Consider the following 16,593-nt stretch of genomic DNA (forward strand, 5'->3'; position numbering starts at 1 on the left):
AAATTTCTTGGGAAGTAAAGTTTCTTAACAGAAAAGAACAGTTCCTTTACATAATAACTAAAAAGTCATTTCTTTACAAAGAGTTTTGGGGACTGTGGCAGGCAGGAATATGGCCCCAAGGATGTTCACATGCTAAACCCTGGAGCCTGTGAATATGCTACCTAACAGGAGAGGTATGATGAAGTTAAGGACCTTGAAATGAGATTATCCAGGATTATCTGGGTGGGCCCAATCTAATCATATAGATCCTTGCTGCTGCTGCTGCTGCTGCTGCTAAGTCGCTTCAGTCTGTCTGACTCTGTGCTACCCCATAGACGGCAGCCCACTAGGCTCCTCTGTCCCTGGGATTCTCCAGGAAAGAATACTGGAGTGGGTTGCCATTTCCTTCTCCAATGTATGAAAGTGAAAAGTGAAAGTGAAGTCGCTCAGTGGTGCCTGACTCTTAGTGACCCCACGGACTGCAGCCCACCAAGGCTCCTCCGTCCATGGGATTTTCCAGGCAAGAGTACTGGAGTGGGGCGCCATTGCAGTCAAGGAATCTTTCCAAGCTGTGGTCCCAGTCTGATGGCAGAGAGACAAGGAGTCAGCCCAACACTGCTGGTTTTGATGCTGGAGGAACGAGGCACGAGCCTGTGAATGTGAGTGGCTGCTAGAAGCTAAATGAGGCAAGGAAAAGGATTCTCCCCTACAGCTTCCAGGAGTGCACACCTTGGTTTTAACTGGTGAGACCCCTGTTGACCTCTGACCCACAGCATAATAAATCAATAGTTTATGTTGCTTTAAGCCATCAAGTCTGTGGTTATTTGTTACAGCAGTGACAGAAAGATGATGTAATCTTGTCATCTTCATAGAGAGGCTGACAGTGAGGAAATAGGAAAGTCCCTCAGAGCCCCTGAACCAGGAAAAAGAAACTATGGAATCCAGAAAGCACTAACCAGGCATGGCATAAAAAAGGAAAGCTGCATCTAATTCAGGGCAATTAAAGAAAAGGCAGTATGACAGAATAAGCAACTCATTATCAGGGAAAACACATTATTGCAGTCTACAAAGAAGTACAATAAAATCATTACTTATCCACACTATCTCCAAAGATCCCTGGTTATAACTGACAAGCATGTACTAGGAGAAAAAACATATTTTAAAAATCCTTGCACAGAAACTTTGTAAAGGTTTCATTTAACTGAGGGCTGTTTCAGAGATGCAGTTCCAACTCTGATCACATTCATTTCTGTTTGTAGATAATATGACAGTAAGGTAACAAGCCCTAGTGGTGTGTGGACATGAACACACACACACAGTCACAATTTATGAGACTTCATGAGCCCACAAATAATGCTCATAAAGAGGGAGAAAAATGTGTACACCCAAAGCCCACTGATGGATTTAAAAAACAGAACTCCAAGCCACAGCCAAAGAGGAACTCAAAATCAGGGACTTTTTGGAACTTCCCTGGCAGTCCAGTGATTAAGTCTTCCTGCTTCCATTGCAGGGAGCAAGAGTTCAATCCCCAGTTAAGGAACCAAGATCCTCATGTGGTGCTGGCATGCGAAAAAAAAAAAAAGGAACACACTTAAGAATACCCTTGATAGATTAAACAGTCTACAGCAGATGAGTATGCTGGGCTCAGCCAAGAAGCCAGACTAGTAGAATCCCACAGATGAAGGAGACACTAAAAGATGCCTCACGTAACAGATGAGAAACCAGTCACAGAGCAGTGAGGTGACCTGCCCGAGGACAGCCGGGCTAACTGCACAGAGACCTGCGCTGCCTGAGCAGCAGCTTACCTGTGCTGCCCAGCTGATCACATGACTCTGGGGTCACGCCCTCTGCGAGGCAATGGGGCTTCCAGTCATGCCTATAGAGCTTGGTTCCTTGCTTAGAAACCCTTGGAGCCAGATGCAATTTTTTAACCAATCTGGGGTGGGGGTGGGGGGATGGGTGGCAGCAGGAAACTCTCCCTTTCTGGCACTCCCATCAGAATAGGAAATAAGGAATGGTGGATATATAGAAGAAAGTTGATACTATTTGCCCAAGAAAATTACACTGGCCTGTACTTACCTAGCACAGTGAAAAAGTACCCACATGAAAGTGAAAGTGTTAGTCCCTCAGTCGTGTCTGACTCTTTGCGAGTCTGTGGACTGTAACCCACCAGGCTCCTCTGTCCATGGGATTTCGCAGGCAGGAATACTAGAGTGGTTTGCCGTTTGCTTTTCCAGGGGATCTTCCCAACCTGGGGATTGAACTTGGGTCTCCTGCACTGCAGGCAGATTCTTTAACCATCTGAGTCACCAGGGAGGCCCAACATAATGTTGCCTTTAAATCTAGCAAGCACAGCAGTTAGACATGATAGAAGGGGAGGAGGGAGAAACTGACCATTCTTAGCCACTGGAGCTGAGAATTCTGTTAAGGAAGGTAGGTCATTCTGATGGACAGAGGGGCTGGAAGCTAGGCTTGCAAAGATCTCAATTAAGACCGAGGATTCCTCAGTCCATGGGGTTGCAAAAGAGTTGGACACGACTGAGAGACTACGCAACAACAACTCCTCATATGATGAACATTACTGGGGAGGGAGAGAGAGAAAAGCGCCCCTTCCCCTCCAAGTCCCCGCTGAGGACTGTCTCTAATCTTGGTGGCTCTGAAAAATTCTAGGAGATGGGGTGAGAGAAGTATAGCAAACACAAGTACTAAGGGAAAAAAAGAAGGAAAACAGAAAGATTGTACTTAGCAAGAGGTATAGAAAATGCTTTCCTAAACAAGATGCGTAAAAGAAAGAACTGGTCATTGAGAACATTTCTCATTGGAATGTGCTTAGTTGCTCAGTCGTTTCCAACTCTTTGCAACCCCATGGACTGTAGCCCTCCAGGCTCCTCTGTCCATGAGGATTCTCCAGGCAAGAATACTGGAGCGTGTAGCCTATCCCTTCTCCAGGGGATCTTCCCAACCCAGGAGTTGAACCAGGGTCTCCTGCACTGCAGACGGATTCTTTACCAGCTGAGCTACCAGGGAAACTCATTAGAATAAATACTAGTAAATGAAAAAATAAAAGTTGAAAATAACAGATGGCCAAAGGAAAAAAGAAAAGCAGCTTCAAGGAGATTGTCATCAAAGTCTCTATTCTTTCAACATAGTTATTTCACAGGGAAGCAATAATGAAGGTACGTAAACAGACTCTGGACCAGCTTGTGGCAGTATCAACACTTAGCCACTTTCTTGAGGGTGCTGTGCTGGGTCTTGAGGGTGCTGTGCCAGGGAACCAGAGAACTCCAGGAGTCTGGTCATCTTCTGCTCTTTGAGTCTCAACTTCCCAAGAGGGGAAAAATAGCTTCACTAGGGGAAGCAGGTTATTTTTAGGCTGAGAAGGACCACAACCTTTTATTTCTAAACATACAAAAACACATATCCCAAAAGACAGTGAGGGTAGAGGGCTAGTTCTTCTTAGGTAAACAGTTCAACTGTCTACTAAAGAGTGTGTCAGCAAAAGCAAAAACAACTTGAGCTTCTCCTCGATCTCTTTTTGTTCAATACTGCTATTTTATTTCTTTATTCTACACCTCCTTTGCCACATGTGTAGGATTATATGCCGGAGAAAGCAATGGCAACCCACTCCAGTACTCTTGCCTGTTAAATCCCATGGGCAGAGGAGCCTGGTAGGCTGCAGTCCATGGGTTCGCTAAGAGTTGGATACGACTGAGTGACTTCACTTTCACATCTCACTTTCATGCATTGGAGAAGAAAATGGCAACCCACTCTAGTACTCTTGCCTGGAGAATCCCAGGGACCGGGCAGCCTGGTGGGCTGCTGTCTGTGGGGTCGCACAGAGTCGGACACGACTGAAGCCGACTTAGCAGCAGCAGCAGCAAGATTATACGCAATGTGAGGACTGAAGGGAACGCTGGAGCTTGTTCAATCCCCACTTAGTCTCTAAGGTAAAAACTAAAGCCCAAAGTGGTCGCATGGGCTGAATGAATGTGTTCTTCATTTGCATATTTATTTTAACTGAATTTAACTCTTCTGTGTGGGCCCTGCCCAGGCCTAGACTTTAAACTCCATGAACAGCTGCTGCTACTGCTGCTGCTAAGTCGCTTCAGTCGTGTCCGACTCTGTGCAACCCCATAGACGGCAGCCCACCAGGCTCCCCCGTCCCTGGGATTCTCCAGGCAAGAACACTGGAGTGGGTTGCCATTTCCTTCTCCAATGCATGAAAGTGAAAAGTGAAAGTGAAGTCGCTCAGTCGTGTCCGACCCTCAGCGACCCCATGGACTGCAGCTCACCAGGCTCCTCCATCCATGAGATTTTCCAGGCAAGAGTACTGGAGTGGGGTGGTGCCATTGCCTTCTCTGCCATGAACAGCTAGGGACTATTGATTAACCACAAAAGTTCAGAATCAAGAACAGGTGTGAACAATGACATGCCTAATGTGAGGCCAGTCAAATATAAGGAATAAAATGAAGAGAAATAGCACTCGATGGTACACTTGATGGAAAAATTCCACGAAATATGAAAATCTCTGTGGTCAAAGAAATATTTCATGAGACTTCAGCTCTATCTAGGATCCCAGAGACACTGGGGAAACATCCTTACAGGCCTTTCATTGGAAATGTTGGGGCATAGCTCTGACTCATCTGCCAGATTACCTCTGGCCCACCCAATACCCCGAAAGGGTGGAAATCAACACCAAGCAGGGGACTTCCCTGGTGGTCCAGTGGTTAAGAATCCGCCTTCCAATGCAGGGGACGAGTGTTCGATCCCTGGTCCAGATACTAAGATCCCACATGCCACAGGGCAACTAGAGAAACCCACATGACACAAAGACCCAGCACAGCCAAAAAAAAAAAAACAACAACAAAAAACCACAGCCAGGAGCCCTAAGACACAGAGACAGAGAATGAATATTTAAGAATAAAATGTAAAAGCCTTCCCAGACTATATCCCTAAGAAGTGAAACTTAAAAGATGACATAAGCAAGGGAACACCTCATATAAAGGCACATAAGTTGCTCAGATTCTTCTATTTGGGTATGCACAAAAGACAGGGCCACACACACCTGCTCCCCACCAGACTGCAGGGTGAGACTGGATTGTGAGCACACAGGGCGCTGGGAGTGGGAGGGACAGATGTCAAATAACCATCACATTCTCTTCCTGCGTCATGACTATAAACAAAGCAGGTACACGTCTACTATCAGTTGTTACCACTGTTCCTAAGAGACCAAGGTCCGGCTTTGCCACTGTCATCAAGCAGGGAGACTTCAAGCAGGTCCTTCTGCTCCTCTGCACCTCCAGGACTGCAGCTAGAAAGAGAAGGGGTCCCGGGGGATCTCCTTGAGGTCCCTTCCAACCCAAGTGACTAAGACTCTTCTTGGCCTTGTTGGAAAGAAGGAGCTGGCCAGTACAGGGTGAGCTTGCTAGCCTAAAACTAAACTAATGTGGACCCTGGACCTAGACCACCCAGGTTCAAATCCTCAGCCAGCTGCTTGCATGACCTTGGCCAGCTTTCATAACCTCCCAAATACCTCAGTCTTCCTACTGTATAAACTGGGAATAACAATAGTCTCCATCTCAATGTTGTAGCCAGGAGCAAACAAGATACAAATGAAGCCTTTGCAATCACGTCGGGTATAGAAGATACATTTTTCATCTCCATCTCTCCAAGTTTCTCGCCCACCTGTTCTGGACATTTTTCCACCCAGATATACAATCACTGCAGATGGTGACTGCAGCCATGAAATTAAAAGACGCTTACCTCTTGGAAGAAAAGTTATGACCAACCTAGACAGCATATTAAAAAGCAGAGACATTACTTTGCCAACAAAGGTCCGCCTAGTCAAAGCTATGGTTTTTCCAGTAGTCATGTATGGATGTAAGAGTTGGACTATTAAAGAAAGCGGAGCGCCAAGGAATTGATGCTTTTGAACTGTGGTATTGGAGAAGACTCTTGAGAGTCCCTTGGAATGCAAGGAGATCCAACCAGTCCATCCTAAAGGAAATCAGTTCTAAATATTCATTGGAAGAACTGATGCTGAAGCTGAAATTCCAATACTTGGCCACTTGATCTGAAGAACTGACTCATTTGAAAAGACCCTGATGCTGGGAACGACTGAAGGCAGGAGGAGAAGACAGAGGATGAAATGGTTGGATGGCATCACCAACTCAATGGACATGAGTTTGAGTAAACTCCGGGGGCTGGCGATGGACAGGGAGGCCTGGCATGCTGCAGTCCATGGGGTCGCAAAGAGTCAGATATGACTGAGCGACTCAACTGAAGTATACAATCTTTGCTGATCACCAAAAGAACACACTCTCATGGGTGGACAGAGACATGAAAGAGATCCAAAACTATTATACTGGAAGACTGTTCCATGTGGGATATTATTTTTTTAAAAAAAGAAAAAGCATCTTATCAGCACACTAGGACGTAGCGCGCTGGGCTGAGAATGCAGCACTAGTGAGCGGAGCTTGAGCAGGACTGGGTGGGCGGGGCTTAGGCCAGGTCAGTGGGCGGGGCTTAGGCAGGAGTCGAGGACAGTACACCTTACTTCAAGGACCAGCACCTACCCGCAACCCCTAGGGATGCAAAATCAGTTAGGCTGTTATTCTTCTACAGATAACCTTGAAGTGATGACATTTTTAAACAAACTAAATCAATTGCAAACAGCAGTACTTAACTCTTGCAGATAAGGAAGTATTTGTGTACATCTGGCTGCTGAGTTCATAGGCGACAAGGTAGGATCAATATTCCTTAGCCATCCTAGGCTGCTGCCCCAGCTGGGGCCAAGGTCCAGCAAGCATTAACACAGGCATGGCAGTGGGGTGGGGGGAGTGCCCGTTTAAAGGGAGAACTGCCCCCACAAGCCCAGCCACAACAGCTTAACCCCCCTGCCTGTCCAGATTTTTGAGGCTGGACAAAGGCCCTGACAGAAAGGCCCCTGTCCAGTTTCCAGAAGGCTAGGTGCTCAAACAAGAGAACTGTGGGATTTTGAAGAAAAAAAGATTCCTATGACCTTTCTCATGCACACGTACAGCTTTCCAGATATGACAAAGTCAGGGAAGGATAGACTTAACTATGGTAATGAAAAAAAAGAAAAAAATGAGGAAATGGCAACCCACTCCAGTGTTCTTGCCTAGGAAATCCCATGGATAGAGGAACATGGTGGGTTACAATCCATGGGGTTGCAGAGTCCAACATGACTGAGCGCACACACAAACAAAGAAAGTGGGCAAACACAGATCAAGTCCCAACTCTTCTAGCTGAGAACATTGTTACAGGACTAAGGCTCCTGGGACCCATCTTGGCAACTTTCCAAGGGCTATTAGTTTGCCTTAACACAGGGAAAGAGAAAGTCAAATGCATTAAAAGTGAGAAGATAATTTTGAAGGAGGACGTCTTCATACCCAGCACCAGCACCCACCAAACTCGGCTCAAAGTGGCTGCCTGATAAACACTCAGTGAAAACCCTCAGCTGGCACTGAGGTTACAGCTATGCTCAGACTTTTCGTGTTGACTGTTTAGGGGCATGGCTTAGACTGGCAGCTTTAAGAAGATGGGATTGGGGAGAACTTAACTCAATTTCAAACAGAAATCTTAAAGTTTAGGCATCTATTCAATATTGTGGAATAAACCATAATAGAAAAGAATGTATATATGTGTATGACTGAGTCATTTTGCTATACAGCAGAAATTGATATAACATTGTAAATCAACCATACTCTGATTTAAAGAAAAAAAAATTTTTTTAAGTTTAACCATCTTCCAGCCATTAAGAGTGACTCTATACTTCAAAGCAATTATGAACTTTAAAGGCAGCCTAGTAAAACGTGCCCTGGCGAGTACCAAATTTATTTCTCACATAAGACTCTTAACTGTCACCCACCTGGCACTCTCTCCCAAATATAAAGGTATTACCTCTCTCTTTCTTAAAGTACCTAGATTCTGAAACACACACATCTTCCTTCAGTCAAAACTATCTGTTAACAGTTCACCTGACACCAAAACCCTTCCCCTAAATTTGACATCCCCTCTAACAAACCCCCAGAGATCATGCCCCCCACAGCATCAACTTTTCCAAGACCTCCTGTGGTAACATCAGTGCAGAACACCACCCTCAACAGCCACTCCACCCTCCTACAGCTAGGAGGCCAAGACACACGAGGAGGAGAAAAGAATGAATCCTCTCGGCTCTTTAGGCCTCTAGGGAAGGAGCAGAGCAACTACCTGCCGGGAGGACCAGAGTGCAAAAGGACAAGAACTTCCCAAACAAGGTCTTATTGATGAATGCTCCTGGCAAGTTTCCAGATAGCTCTGCAGGGGACAGTGGTCACCATCTGTCCCCTGCCAAAATCAACCTGAGAGTGACTCTGCAATGACTTAGAGCATTAAGTCTCTGCAATGATTTAAAGCCACAGGAGTATTAAGAGGCTCACTTCACAGCACAGGAATCAAAGGCACTCCCTGGGCTAGGATCACTGGGGATTCTGGCGCTGCAATGCTTTTGGAGGCCAACTGGGCAAAGGCTGGTTGGTGATGTTTAAACTGAGAAAACTGAACAGGAAGGGAGCAAATTTGAATTCCTGTGTTTCCTAAGGTCCCTTCCAGCCCCAAGCTGCTACCAGAGAACACTGCATATGCACATACATGTATACATGCTTCTTTATAAAAATGCATGTATGGATGTGTGAATATATATATATATGAGTACTATATTCACAATTCCAAACACAAAGCACTTGAGATGTGCACAGCTGAGGCAATTCAGAGACACTTGAGCTGCTGGAACACAGATGCCACTAGCAGATCTGAGCAGAGCCACCCAGCCCGCCTGCCTGTCGCTGCAGGCACCTTCAAACCAACCTTCAGCCGCTTGTGTAGGCTCGAACCCTGCAAAGTCCCAAACTGGTACAGTAGACTCCTTTCCCAGTGACTCCAGTCACAAGCATCCCAGACTCGAGAAGGTGGGCTGGAACCAAGGAGCGGATGAAAAAAAGTAAAGACCAAACCTCTATCCAGAAACCCAGGTCTGCCAGTCAGGGGTCCGGCAGAGCAGGGTCCTTCTTCTTTTTCCCCCCACCGTCCCTAAAAGAGGCAAAAGGTCACCCTCTTCTGTCAATGCATCACCTCTTCTCAGGGTCTCTCTACTTCAAGTTGACTACATGGATTTCGAGTTAATAACTGAAGAAACTAAAAAGTCTAGAAAGCGGAGCTTTGCTCTAATCCTAACAGAGCTAACCAAATTTGAGGGTTTCCTATCTCAGCCCTGAACAATAAGAGCGAAAAGAATCTGTGCTGTGTGGGGGGGGGAAGGGGTGGGGGGGCGGGGTAGGCGGGAGGAATAAAAGTTCATTTATTAAGAAACACCTGTTATGGTTTACCCGTCCGTGAAAAACATTTTGGTGATTTTCTCCAATCAAAATCGAAGAACTTCTAATCCGAGTTAAGGATCAGGATGTAGGTAGCTAAACTGGGGGACGGGGTGGAGGAGGTAGGTGGGGGGCGGTGGGTGTGTCTCTCGTAATAAAAACCCACAGAGTCGCTCAGGTCCTGGCAATGAACGGAGGCGGGGCGCACCGGCTTCTCACCCGCCCCTCTTTAGAATGAGATTCCACCTCTAACACTCGGATCCGAGTTGTTTACAGGTGCAATACTGTCATTCCCTGGGGAACCCCGCACAAACCTCCGCCTTCCCCTCCCCAACTTCACCGCCCCCAAAGTGCCCAGCCTTTCCTAACTGGGCCGTCAGGGCCGGGTGCAGACTGAGGTGTCCGCCCTGGGCCGGGCCTGGCAGTCAGCTACAGGAGTACCGGGCCCCAGACCTCGACTCGGGCATCTCTGAAAACCCTCTGCATCGCCAGGTTACCTCAGCCCGCAAGCGCCCGGCACCCTGTCTGCGCTCCAAACGCCGCCGGACAATGCAAGCGCCACCTCTTTTCTCTTCCGCGCGGCAGCTACGAAACCACGGCTTTGTGTGTGACAGCAAGTGTGTGCGCGCGAACGTCCCCGGGCTCACACACCCCCTTCCATCCAGTCTGCTCACCGCGCCTGGTCCGCGCGCGCGGCGAGCGCATCCCGAGCGGGTCCTTACATCAGGCGGCCTCACCGCCATGCCTCTGGCCACCCGGCCTCGGACCTGGCCTCGGGAAGCTGGGGGCGACATTCACGCCCCCGTTCTCAGCCGCAGGGGCGACCGATGGGAGCAACGCCGGGAGCCGGGCAAAGACGAGGAGGCGAAAGGACCACTGGCGCGCGCCGCGCCCCCAAGTTTGGCAGCCGAGGGCCGGGAGGGGGCCGGGAGGGGGCCTGGGCGGCTTGCGACTAGGCAGGAAGTTCCCAAGGCCGCACTGAGCATGCTCTCGGGGATTGTGTGAGCGGGTGTGGGCTCTGCGCTCCCCGCAGCCTCTCCGGCCAGGCAGCCTCCTGAGCGCGCGGGCGGGATGCGCGGCCCGCGAAGGTCCCTAAAGGGTGGGGGGCACCCCCAGGCTTCCCTGGTCCCCTGAACCAGAGCACCCGCCCCCCACATCTCTCTTTCCCAGGGGCCAGGAGCCAGCCTTCCTTCTTTTACTCCCCAGCGGCCGGTGGCTGAGCCCGCCCTGCGCTCCCAGATCCCGGGGACCCCAGCCCGGCCCACACCCTCAGCGTGACCCCACCAAGCTCCTCCGGGGTCCGAGCGCCCATCTACCATCCATGGCTGCTTGCCTCCAGTCCGCGCAACTAAAGCCTTCTCCGGACAGTCCCTTGAAAAGCCCACAACCCCCACTTCCCAAGGGCCATGGAGCCCTGCAGTCTCCCCTGGGAAGCGGTTGCCCCGTGCAGGTGGGCGCCTCAAGGCGTATCCCCGGCCGCACTCCCGGGTCTCTCAACCCGGCCAGGGCACCCAGGCAGGCGGCCGGGTAGCGGAGGGCGGAAGACCCCAGACGCGCAACCCACGGTGCAGACTCTTCCCCCACCCCCGCGCCCAGCTCCCCGCGCCCTCAGCGGTCCCTTCTACGTTCATCTCCCCGCGGAGATGGAGAGCTTCGACGCGATCGCCCCGACCCACTGGCTCTCACCTCCTTGTTTGAGCAGTAGCAGCAGCCGGGAGTGCCTGCCAGCCACTGTCTCCAGGGGAGCCCAAGGCGCGGCGGGGCACGGGGTCGCGGCGCCCCGAGCCTGCGGCGCGGCTACCTGGGCTGGATCGCGCCCGGGGCCGCCGCGGCAGCCGCGGGAGCCGCAGGGCCGCCGCTGAGCGGGCCGCGGCAGGGACAGTCTGCAAACTCTCAGCCCTGGCGGGGCCGCGCACGGCGCGTCCACAGTCGGCCTGGACACTGCAGAGACGTTCCTCCAGGGCTCAGCCGACCAGGGCGGGGGGTCTGTCTGCAATTTCTTCCTTCCCTCCCTTACGGACCCCTCCAACTTCCCTCTAGCTTCTGAGCTCGCAGCTCTCTAAGGCAGGGATTCCGGCCAGGGACGTTCGGCAAACTCCCCGCCCTCCCCGCGGAGCGCTCAGCCAATTCGGAACGCCCCAGCCTCTCAGGGGCCGTCTGCAAACTCCCAACCCTGTCGGAGAGGACTTCTACCAACCCCTCAGTTCCGCAGCCCAAAGGGAAAAGGGAGCAAGGGAGACACTTTGCGGCCACAAATAATAATCTAGCAAGGTCAGGGGCAAGTATGCACATACTGATGTGACAGTGCATCGTCCAGAGAGGTGCAGTCCAGGCCACTCAGCACCAGGGACCTTCCTCCAGCAGTGAAACCAGTGGGGGAAGATTAGGGACTCAACCATCTATAGGTACAGGCTGCTTAAACCAATGCCTTGAGACTCAATTTCCAACTTTGGGGAACGGGTTACATGAAGCAGTATAAATTTCAGCCTGGTTTTTGTGACCTTGAGCAGGCCACTTAACCATCTGAATTCAATTTCTTTATCTACGAACATAATAAATGGCGTTTCTTGAGGTTATTTTGAAGATGAAATAAAATATACCTTAAGTGCTTAGCAATACGTGGCACATAGTAGGTGTTCAATAAATAAATTCCATTTCTCTTACTCCTTCCCGCTCCCACCCCCAGGTTTTATGAACACCCTGAACCGCCTAGCCGAATGTTGCACTTTTATAAATTCAAAAAGAAATAAAGCAACCCATGCCCTGAAGGCACCACAGAGAACATTGACTGACATGACATATTAAATCCAACCAAGCCCCAGGAGAGAGAACATTGTACATTTACATCTCTAAGTATTATAGATCCTTGTTAAGCAGTATCTGGAATGGAAGGAGAGTGGCCTGGTGAATTACCTAGGGGTGGAAATGACAATGTTAATAACCCCATCGAGTTCCAAGCCCTTGTCACTGCATCAAGTTACTGTATGAGGGTTTATGTTCAACTTTCCCTTACCCTCCCTGCAGAATTTCTCCACCCCCATTTTACTGTTCCCCTAGGGTATTCTTTCTTCAACTTAGATCACCCTACTCTGATGCTCACCCTCTTCAGCAAAGGCATTTAAAAACTAAAGATAATGGAGTTCTTAGACCCTAGAAATTACTTAGTCCAAGAGCCTCACATTGTAAGTAAGCTGTCGTGGCCACCTAGCTGGTTAGGGAGGTCTCCTGTCTCCAGAATCTTAGTATCCATAGAACACACCCTGTAGCCAGCCTCTCTTGCACTGAGCTACTCTAGGCTCTAGGCACATTAGATCGATCAGGCATACTTTTAATTCAAGCTGAAGGAAATGACTCTAACACTTCCTGACCAGATGAGGCCCAAATTATCAGCCACTTAGATCCTCAGCTGTCAGGAACTGTCTGGATAATGACCAAAAACCACAAGGAAATCTGTATGGGCAGGATGATTCCTCTTAATGAGACCTTTTGGTAAAATCCCAGGAATGTTGGGAGTCACGTTTTTCTCTCAGTCCCTTGAAAGAAAAACATCTCTCCCTCTCTGGACACTGGGAGGGAAATAGAAGAATGGTGACATCTGGTGGTCAGGACTTTCTGTGCTTTGGATATGGGTGGTACAGATTCTGATCCTAATAAATTCACTTTGAAGCCAAGTTCCTGCGGGTGCTTAATAATTGTACCACCTGGTTGCCTAGTGATTTCTGAAAGACATCAATTATTTGAACTCTGAGGACCCACTGCTATAAAGGATATGACAGATGATTATTATTTCAGGATATTTTTTATACAAAACAGTGTTCTTGCCTGGAGAATCCCAGGGACAGGGGAGCCTGTTGGGCTGCCATTTATGGGGTCACACAGAGTCAGACACAACTGAAGCGACTTAGCAGCATGTGTATATAGAGAAATAAAGTATATTTAGGTGTAATATTCATATGTATATATATCATATGTATTTATATAATATATATTTGTATTACATATATTCTATTTGTATGAATAATATACTTCAATGCTTTTGAGGGAAATTATATTATCTCAGTTGTTTTCTTTATAGAGTTAAGGTTGTAACTTATAATAATAATTGCTAAATAACACTGCTTATAGATGTAAAGATGCTTACTAGGATGGAGTTGTATGTTTCATCATGTTCTCTCAAGAGAGAATTGATTACAAGTTTAGAGAGGAAGAAAATAAGACAGTGGTGTTTCAATAGTGAAAGCCCTGGCAGCTGATGGTCAAGCCCAGGCTTACATGACAAACAGTGATTCATTTTCTGCATTTCACCACTTGAGAACAATGGTGTTAGGTTCAAAGAAGAAAATGTTTGAAATTAATTCACAACAATGCAACAGTGTCTGTTGGTGTTACTAAATGTTCTCCATTTCTTTCCATGTTTGTTCCAGGTACCATCCTTTAGATAATTGCTCAATTATAAACTTAGAAAACACAACTCTGTCCATACAATCAAGTCCATTGTTTCTCAGAATTGCTCATTAAATTCTATGTGAATTAGGTTAAGCTTTTTAACAATTTATAGAGTAGATTTTATTGTAGCCATTTTATAGAAAAAGAAGCCAAGACTGAAAAGTTAGCTAATATACTCACCAGAAGGCACTCCTGAGTAGTCAGTTAGGATTAAATGGAAAATTTTCCTGACCCTGGAGCCCTGAATCTTTCTACTATGTTGTGTTGCCCACCCTCAGGAAGAAATGAAGATCAGAAACCACTCTGAAGGGCACACTGAAAACTAAAGGGTATACTTAAGGTACTACAGATAAACCACCTTTCCTGACCTATTCAAATTGAAAATTAACAAAATAACAACTGTACATGTAAACCTTATAAAGCTGAGACTCATATGATTCTGTCTTTGGAGCAGCTCTCCGAAGTAAAGGAATTTTTTTCCCGCCCAGTACCTGACCTATCTATCTTTAATGGCTTGAGAATTACCCACTATGTAATCCTGAGTGACTCCTAACATTCCCATTAATGATTGTTGTTCCATCACAGGTGATTTTTAACTTTTATACTTGTTTATAATTGCGTATTATGGCAGAAAGTGAAGAGGAACTAAAAAGCCTATTGATGAAAGTGAAAGTGGAGAGTGAAAAAGTTGGCTTAAAGCTCAACATTCAGAAAACGAAGATCGTGGCATCCGGTCCCATCACTTCATGGGAAATAGATGGGGAAACAGTGGAAACAGTGTCAGACTTTATTTTTGGGGGCTCCAAAATCACTGCAGATGGTGACTGCAGCCATGAAATTAAAAGACGCTTACTCCTTGGAAGGAAAGTTATGACCAACCTAGATAGCATATTCAAAAGCAGAGACATTACTTTGCCAACTAAGGTCCATCTAGTCAAGGCTATGGTTTTTCCTGTGGTCATGTATGGATGTGAGAGTTGGACTGTGAAGAAGGCTGAGCGCCGAAGAATTGATGCTTTTGAACTGTGGTGTTGGAGAAGACTCTTGAGAGTCCCTTGGACTGCAAGGAGATCCAACCAGTCCATTCTGAAGGAGATCGGCCCTGGGATTTCTTTGGAAGGAGTGATGCTAAAGCTGAAACTCCAGTACTTTGGCCACCTCGTGCGAAGAGTTGACTCATTGGAAAAGACTGATGCCGGGAGGGATTGGGGGCAGGAGGAGAAGGGGATGACAGAGGTTGAGATGGCTGGATGGCATCACTGACTCGATGGACGTGAGTCTGAGTGAACTCCGGGAGTTGGTGATGGACAGGGAGGCCTGGCGTGCTGCGATTCATGGGGTCGCAAAGAGTCGGACACGACTGAGCGACTGAACTGAACTGAACTGATAAAGGAAATTTCTGTATTTCAGATCCTATTAGTCTAGTCTACTGTCGCTAAATTGTGTCCGACTCTTGTGACCTCATAGACTGTAGCCTGCCAGGCTCCTCTATCCATGGGATTCTCCAGGCAAGAATACTGGAGTGGGTTGCCATTTCCTTCTCCAGGGGATCTTCCAGACCCAGGAATAGAACCTGGGTCTCCTGCATTGCAGGCCAATTCTTTACTGACAGAGCTATAAGGGAAGCCTTCTTTTGGAAGACAAGTTGGTCCCAGTATGAAGCCAAATCACATTTGAGAATGTCAAATGTTTACAAATTTCATACCTTAACAATGATAGAGTATATTTTAAAGATAATCATAATGCTTACGATGACATTATTTGTAAACACAGGGGAGTTAGGTTTCTTCCCATATATGATTGTATTGATGGTGCTTTATTAGTTTCCAATTGCAAAAGTAACAAATTACCACAAACTTGGTGGCTTAAAATAATGCAAACATATTATCTCATACAGTTCTGGAGGTGAGAAGTTCTAAATGAGTATCAAGGGGGTAAAATCAAGTGTCAGAAGAATTGGTTTCTTCTGGAGGACCTAAGAGAGGATCTATTCCTTGCTGCATCTAGCTTCTAGAGGTTGCAGCGTTCTTCAGCTGCTGGCTACATCACTCCAATCTTTGCTTCTGTCATCACATCACTTTCTCACTACTTCCATCTTATAAGAGCCCTGTGATTATATAGGCCACTTGGATAATCCAGGATGACTGTCCCACCCAAAGATGCTTAACAGTCATAGCTGCAAAGTCTCTTTTGCCATGCTGCTGCTGCTGCTGCTAAGTCACTTCAGTTGTGTCCAACTCTGTGCGACCCCAGAGACGGCAGCCCACCAGGCTCCCCGGTCCCTGGGATTCTCCAGGCAAGAATGCTGGAGTGGGTTGCCATTTCCTTCTCCAATGCATGAAAGTGAAAGTGAAAGTGAAGTTGCTCAGTCGTGTCCTACCCTCAGCGACCCCATGGACTGCAGCCTACCAGGCTTCTCCATCCATGGGATTTTCTAGGCAAGAGTACTGGAGTGGGGTGCCATTGCCTTCTCCATATAAGGTAATATTCACAGGTTTCAGAAATTAGGTTGTGAACATCTTTGTTGTTGTTGTTGTTCAGTCACTAAGTCATGTCCAACTCTTTTTGACACCCTGGACTGCACATGCCAGGCTTCCTTGTTCTTCACTATTTCTTGGAGTTTGCTCGGACTTGTGTCCTTTGAGTACGTGATGCCATCCAACCATCTCATTCTCTGTCCCTCCCTTCCCCTCATGCCCTCAATCTTTCCCAGTATCAGGGTCTTTTCCAGTGAGTCAGCTCTTTGCATCAGGTGGCCAAAGTACTGGAGCTTCAGCATCAGTTCTTACAGTGA

General features: G+C 47.7%; 1 protein-coding gene across 4 annotated transcripts in view; it reads right to left on the bottom strand.

Annotated features, from left to right (window-relative positions):
* MGAT5 (alpha-1,6-mannosylglycoprotein 6-beta-N-acetylglucosaminyltransferase) overlaps nt 1-11,418 on the bottom strand; it is a 390,386-nt gene extending 378,968 nt beyond the window's left edge. For all 4 annotated transcript variants that reach the window (XM_006062941.4, XM_006062939.4, XM_044936151.2 and 1 more), the window contains exon 1: nt 11,040-11,418. The gene's annotated coding sequence lies outside the window, so the exon portion shown is untranslated. The remainder of the gene's footprint in view (nt 1-11,039) is intronic.
* Between the last annotated feature and the right edge of the window lie 5,175 nt (nt 11,419-16,593).

This window comes from Bubalus bubalis, chromosome 2 (genome assembly GCF_019923935.1).
Source record: "Bubalus bubalis isolate 160015118507 breed Murrah chromosome 2, NDDB_SH_1, whole genome shotgun sequence".
Classification (NCBI taxonomy): domain Eukaryota; kingdom Metazoa; phylum Chordata; class Mammalia; order Artiodactyla; family Bovidae; genus Bubalus; species Bubalus bubalis.